The 7,770-nt window shown below is 38.2% G+C and overlaps 1 long non-coding RNA gene across 1 annotated transcript; it reads left to right on the plus strand.

The window, feature by feature from the left end:
* Positions 1 to 1,352: 1,352 nt before the first annotated feature.
* On the plus strand, positions 1,353 to 5,485 carry LOC135465406 (uncharacterized). Its single transcript, XR_010444043.1, has 3 exons — positions 1,353 to 1,444; positions 3,720 to 3,819; positions 5,138 to 5,485. It is a non-coding gene; the product is annotated as an uncharacterized LOC135465406 (long non-coding RNA).
* The last annotated feature ends 2,285 nt before the right edge of the window (positions 5,486 to 7,770 follow it).

Here is a 7,770-nt window from a genome sequence, read left to right on the forward strand (position 1 = left end):
TCCTAGACACCAATGTATTTGTTATATCGTGTCCTTACGTGACTTGCCCACATCGGCCTATACGCTATAACCGTCAATCTACAGACGCCTAGCGCTAGAACATATACATGTGATTCAATAAAAAAAAAAATGCTTTTGAAAAGAACTTAAGATTAAAAAATTTTATATGACAAGTTTTGTACAATCTTTGCTATATTTATTTGGTACAATACATAATGTAGAATTTGGGGATTTATTACCATTTGCCAATCATCACAAAGCAAACTGACTGAATGTTTCCTTTAAACCTTGGCCATGCATGTGACGGTGTGACTGTATGACGTCATACATCGACTTCTCGATCATGTTGTGTCGCGGAAAATCATCACGACATTCTTCTCACTGACAAGCACGTGCTATGAGCGCCTCATTGCAGCTCAGCCTGTGAGTACACGTGGACCAGGGCAGTTGTACTGCACCCTTCAAAACACCAAAAGGAGGCAATGGTATGATGGAAGATTTGTTTGTATTCACTTAACGTTGTTCAGAATCTACGAATGCCGAGCCATGAGTAAGGATATATATATATATATATATATATATATATATATATATATATATATATATATATATATATATATATATATATATATATATATATATATATATATATATATATATATATATATTTTCATCAACTGGTGTGATGCCTACGTTAGTTTAAGTCTAATGCCACTGACTTGTTAGATTCTTTGTTAATTTCTTAACTTTAACAGGAAGTCCATTGTCTGAGTGACACTAGAACGTATTATGTTATTAAAAACATGACAATGAGAATTACTTAAAAACAATTTTCATGTTGAATTAATGGAGTATCTATGCTATATTTAGTAGAATACTCGTCTGCAATAACAGAATACATTCTAGAATAACTCAGTAAACAGGCTTTCTTTTAATTTCAGCTGATCATTATTCTTTTTTTTTTTTATTATTCATTTTTTTTTTTTTTGAAAGTATTCTAGGTTATATGGGAACATCAAGAATCAACGTGTGAAGAAGGGAAATACATGTAAGTTTACCGACATTTATACATCTTACCGAATGTTTTGATAGTTTATTGGTTAATTTGGCAAATATATGCTTTGATATTCAATGACCTGGTAAATTAATAATAAGTAAAACACTTCCATTTCAAGCGTTCGTAACATATGAGGTCAATGGTCGTGCTGGCTTTTGTTGCAGAGCCGATCGATTCTCCACGGCCTGCACCTGCGATACACAGAAACTCAGGCGTGTGGAGAGTGTTGTCTTTGCTCGATTCTCATTGGTTCTAAATTTAGACATCGCTGAATGCTTAGCCGCATGGCGGAAAAGTTGATTATGAGGTGTTTCTTTGTCGAAGAAAACGCCTAGAAAGTCAAATTTCTGGATCGGTGGTCGGTAAAAAATAGGGTCAGCAGATAGCGTAAGTATACGGGATTTTCTCGATTAAGATTTTTGCCACACTCTGAGTGATTTATATGGGTAAAAACCCAATTATTTGTGGCGGTGTGCGAGAGGCTAAGCGGTGTGTTTATACAGATTGTTGAGTGTAGCGGGTGGCTTGCACTTTGACCCTGGTCGCTGATTTCCTACTCACACTGATTTCATGCAAACACGTGTTTTCGATGCATCTTTCCGATTCAAACATTGAAACAAGAATCAAATCCAACTCGTTGTTGGTGTTGTGAATTATGTGCGTTATTTAAAGCTGGATGCTGAACAAGGGACAAAGAATGTGTGATTTGCCGGCACTAGGTAATGTGTGTGCATGATAGCGTATGTGTGTATAAAGGCTTGAATATAAGTAGAATGAACACTGCTCAAACCTGATAATTACATTTTATAAAGGACTGGTTAGTGCTGTTGGATTTGTCAGCAAATGATGTGTACCAAAATGATGACATCATGTAATTTCCATCATTCAAGAAAGCATAGTTAATGCCTAGGTACAGACTCCATTGAAATGCTGGAAGGCACCTGTAGGTAAATTACAAAAATTATGAACGATAAGGTTATTCGGTTAATTTTTGCTAGGGATTTTGTACCGTTACTTTTTTTTTTTGCCCAGAAAATAGAGAGAATTAAGAAAACAAACATTCATTTGAGACACTGGTGAATCATTACACAGCACAATAAGACCAGACGATGTAATGTTGAGATGAAAGAAAATTTATCTGTGTAAACTTTCATCAAAGAAGTACAATCCAGTTATCCAAGACAAAACAATATTTTAATGATATAATTAAGATTTTAGAAAAAAAATTTTATGTAAGAACAGACAAGCAACCACTTATTGTCACCAGGGATCTACGAAGCCCGGAAACCTTTGAAATTGCCTGTCAGAGAACAGCTTTGAACTCACATTGTTGGAGTTATGGTATCCTGTGACTATGTACACTTAGTTGAGTGTAAGTGTCTGCTATCAATACCAGTATCTTGATCTTACTTTGTATATTCAAGATCGCAAACATGCAAGGATTTGTTCCCAGAATAGCATCCAATGGTCATTTCCCTGTACCTTCTGATCTTCATTATCTTTCGCCTAGTAGTCCGCTTGCCACTGCCTCAAGAGAGTGAAGTGCCCCAAAATGTGCCGTCTTGAATATTCATATAGGCTACCTCGTGTATGGGCATTATATGAGTATGGGTAGGAATGCTTGTTTACAGCCGGGTATTGTCTGTATTTTGTCATGCTCCATGGAGACGTAATACTCGCTAACACTGGTTGCCATGGTAGGTTATACCTGAGGTGTTAATGGAGTTCTTATCTCTCTGACAATCCATATGTCCAGTGAAAGCAAATAAATAGTTTAAACCACCACTTACAGCTCCATTTCCAGGCAATCTCACGTATCACACCTTCAGATTTTGTTGAGGTCGTCATTCGGAAGAGCTCAAAATATCATTTTAAATAATAACATTTTGGCCCTTGATACTTCTCCCGTCATTTTGTTCAGAAATGCACAGAATAGACGTTGTCAACCTTATAGTACCCTAAGAGGACTTTATTTAGGAGAAAAGCTACAAAAAGTTACCCAGAAAATCTTAATATACATGATTTTTACATGGATTCCTGTAAAACAAAGGCACAAGAATTTGTTTGGAATCTGGCAAAATTTGGCGAAAAATGAGCCTTGCACATCTGTGTCTCTATGTATTGGTATGTATTTGGTTTAGCATACCTGATGTCAGCATTCACCTTTAAAATGTTGGGTAACAAGTTATGTTATATTTGGTGGGTGGAGGGTGCGAGCAATGAAATGTAAACTTAATTATGTGTACGTGATCTGAAAGTACCATGACCTGTTATGTCTGCATGCATGTCGTGAACTGTTGTTGCAGTGATGGTGGATCCCTTATAATATTGCAGATTGAGCAGTGTGGACATACATGACATATAATGAAACTGAGGGGGTCTCCGTGGCCGAGGTGGTTAGCATAATGCAGCACAATGACCCAGAAGACTCTCACTAATGCGGTTGCTGTGAGTTAATGTCTACCTCTTGCTGGCTTCCTCACCAGTGGTGCATAGGAAAGTCTGCCAATACCCTGCGGATGGTTGTTGGTTTCCCCCAGGCTGCCCGGTTTCCTCCAACCATAATACTGGCAGCCATTGTGTAAGTGAAATATTCTTGAGAGCAGCATAAAAAGCCTATCAAATAAGAAAATATATTAAAAATTGGGTTTTGAAATTGCAGAAATGACCATGAGTGACGGTTATGGGGTAATCTGAGTGAATTCCAACCAATCACCTTAAAGAGGTGAACACATGCTCCAGCCATTTGTCGGGTGTTACAGGTAAATATATTATGTATCTTATTTGAGTTAACACATCATCCAGGCGCAGTGTGTTATAGTGCCTAGATTTATAGAAGTCAGAATTTTGACTGCAATACATTTTTTTCAACTTTTTGTTACATTTTACTACAATTTTTCTGATACATTTACATGTATTCAGTTTGATATATTAGGTTCTGACAACAGGTGTCTGACATAGAACTCCAGTGGTTTTCACCCGTAAGTGCATTTATTGCATGACAAGAACCCTACAGTTGCTGAATGCGCAGTCATTGGAGGGCTCTGTCCAGTTTCCTCCCTCCATAATGCTGTCCACCCTCGTATAAGGAAATTTTTTTTGAATATGAAGCTAAACACAAATCAAATGAATAAGTAAATAGAGCATTGCACCTGCACAGTGGAGGACAACATTACAGTTCATTTATTCCAAAGATTGGGGTCCCCATCGCCTAGTGGTCACCACAGCACAATGACTGGAGCCTTTCACCAAGGCCATGGCTGTGGGTTCAAGTCCAGCTTATACTGGCTTCCTCTCTAGTCGTCTGTGGAAAGGTTCTACAGATGGCTGATGGCTTCCCCTGGGCTCTGCTCGATTTATTCCAAAGCTATACAGTAGAGTCTTAAAAGCAACATATTGAATTGTTTTTTTTTGTTGCATATTCATTTTCTTTAAAAAAAATCTGGGTACTTTAATCCTTTAATTATCAGTGAGAATGGCTCTGTGTGAATCCATATAGTGTTTGATGACATGCTGAACAGCTCCCAAGTTGCAAATCATGTTGTTACATTTTGAGCATTGAACATCAATCAAATAAAAAAAAACGAATAAGTGCTCTACCAAAGAAAGTACTTTATTATCACAATTTGAGGCAGCCTCCAAAAAGCAATTTTGGAGTTCAGTTAGAATATAAAAATTTAGTATGTTGCATAGTGGCAAGTTATCATCGAAAGCTAAAACAAGACTCGGGAATCCTATATGGGTACATGAAAATTGTAGCATGCCAGAGCATACCACAATTCCCTAAAGAGAAAAGAAGAAATGGAACAAGAGGTTCTGCTAGTTTCACATCAATTTGTTCACAACATCACTTGCATAATGATTTTAGTACAGACAATGTTGCAGTCGCATCACTCTTTTCGGAATATATTTTCTGTATGAATGACTTGTTTGTTCATTCATATTGTGGGTGTTTTACACTGTTCTTAGTGATTTTTCGTTTGATATTCTGACATTGGTATAAAAGTCAAAACCGAAACAGTGTGTTTGTGTAAGTTTACATCTAAATTGTTCACTAGTGAAAAAGATTTTTATCAACAGGAAGACAAAATGGTGGACCAGGCCCACTTGTCGTATGGCTTGGGATTCACAGAGCGAATGGAAAGTCCCGTTTCCATGGTGAAGGACTTCCCGATGAACACACTGATGTCCCGTACAGAGTCTGAAGTGGACCTGTCCTGTCTTATGTCAGACAAAATCGCCGACATCACCAGGGCTATCAGTGATAGCAACTGTAGTTATAAAGATGCAGAGGATGGTTCGATCGTGCATGTGACCTTGGCCACACCCGCTGGACGACGCAGCAGGAGGGGTCACGGTGGTGGCACTATCACACAAAGTAAAGACGAGATCTTAGCCTACACCACAATTGACAACACAGTTTACAAGAAGGGAGGTAAGTCATGGTCATCCTTGTTTCGATACAGAACTTTGTGTCTTTAATTTTTCTTAACAATAAATACCATTTGCATTCAGGTACAAAACAAATGCGTACTGTATTTCTTCTAATGTTTGGAATGTAAAAGGGCTCTTTTCAGAGGCCACTTTTAAACATACATGATACTTTTGATGCCAACACCAAGATTTTAATCTAAACTTCACAGTAAACTCTTAATTAGCCCTTTAAGATGGATGAATCAGCCAGAATGAAGCAAAATGTGTCACAAGTAAATTGCTAAACATAATACAGTATTTAATTCAGGATGATTATAACACCAGGTTTTTATTTGTCGAACATTTAAAGTTTCGAACAGCAACACACTTTATTTTCATAATTTAACAAGGAAATATTGAACATGTGATGCGTGTTCACACAAAAACGCACCCTACACTGGAGAATAAGATATGCAAAAAACTGCCCAGAAATAACTTTGAGATGTAATTGAATCGAGAGTTGACTTTGACGAGTTGAAAATTAAGTGCAACCATGGTAGGACCAACATGCGCCTCAGTCGTGGCAATAACATGTTTCTCTCAGGATGCATTTGTGTAAAATTGACATGTAATAAGGAAAATTAAAAACCTAACATTTAACAGTGCATGTTTTTCCTTGAGTGTAATATTGTTTTTCTGACAGGCACTAAATGATGAAGTGCATGGTATTCTACAGGGAAAAGTGAACGATGTTGTCGTCATACTTTTCAAACTAGAGATATAAGAGTGCGACGTTCACAACATGTTTGAGCTCAGGTTGACAGGGCGAATATTTATTGGAAATATTACCAGTGCTTTTTTACCAAAGATTAGACAGAGAGAGAGAGGAAACTCAATCGAATTTGATCTGATCTGGACTGATTTTTGAACTCATCAAATTTTACTCCTGGTTTTATTCCGTCTGTGTCTGTCGGATGCTAAGTCTCTTCCAGGCTTTTGTGTATTTGATGACTTCCTTAAAAGATATAAAGAGCTATGTCACTCTCTTAAAATATGAAGAGTTCAGGCACAATAGCAGATAAACTCCATTCGTTATAAGACGTTTTAAAAATTGATTTCGTGGAATTTTTTTCGATCATTTTGCGTTTGCTCTCTCAACTTTGTCTTAATTAACATTTTTACACCTACCTTTATATGCCTGCATTCCTAAAAATGGATTTATTTATTTATTTGATTGGTGTTTTACCCCATACTCAAGAATATTTCACTTATACGACGGCAGCCAGCATTATGGTGGGTGGAAACCTGGCACAGCCCGGGGGAAACCCACAACCATCTGCAGGTTGCTGTCGGACCTTCCCACGTACGGGCAAAGAGGAAGCCAGCATGAGCTGGACTTGAACTCACAGCAACCGCATTGGTGAGAGACTCCTGGGTCATTACTCTGCGCTAGCGCGCTAACCAATTGAGCCACGGAGGCCCCTCCTAAAAATGGAAGGTAAATACAAAATTTGATTTGATTCAGATTGGAAAAATTGGAATGGATTTGTCTGTTTTTGCACCTGAATTTTTTGTATGTCACTTATTGTTCTCTGGCAACCTGCCTGCTTTGCTCTCACCGTAGTGTTGGCAGCTGTTGTATAAGTGAAATATTCTTGAGTGGGGCATAAAACACCAATCAAATAAATGATAATTGACCTACATTGTATGGGTGAAATCTTGAGTACAGCGTAAAACACGAGTCAAATAAATAATAAAATATTATTTCCCTCTATGAATACATTGAACTTCTCCGTTTTGATACTGTGCTTTGCTGTCTGTGGCAAAATATAAATTACAATTCCTCACCAATTTTGATAGGTTAGCCCACATACAGGAATACTGGGAGTTAAGAACTGAACATCTTTTGTGTGTTAAGCATGTTCACATCAGGCAAGGGTCCTTCCCACATCACCGGCCCGGATAGCACAGTTGGTAGAGCGTCCGCTTCGGGACCGGTAGATCCAGGATCAATCCTTGGTCGAGTCACACCTAAGACTTTAAAAGAGGAAGTTGTAACTTCCTCGCTTGCCGTTCAGCATGAAGGGGATAGTGCAACGACTGGTTGACCCGTATCAGTATAATGGCTCGGGCGGGGCGGCTTACTTGCCTTCGGTAAGTCGTCTCAGTGATGCAGCACTAAATAAAAGAGCGGTGGAAATCTGTCCTGCAACAAGGAGGCACATTACACGTGCATGCACCCTAATGATTCCTTCGTCGTCATATGACTGAAAAATTGTTGAGAACGACGTTAAACCCCA

This window comes from Liolophura sinensis, chromosome 5 (assembly GCF_032854445.1).
Source record: "Liolophura sinensis isolate JHLJ2023 chromosome 5, CUHK_Ljap_v2, whole genome shotgun sequence".
In the NCBI taxonomy this organism is placed as follows: domain Eukaryota; kingdom Metazoa; phylum Mollusca; class Polyplacophora; order Chitonida; family Chitonidae; genus Liolophura; species Liolophura sinensis.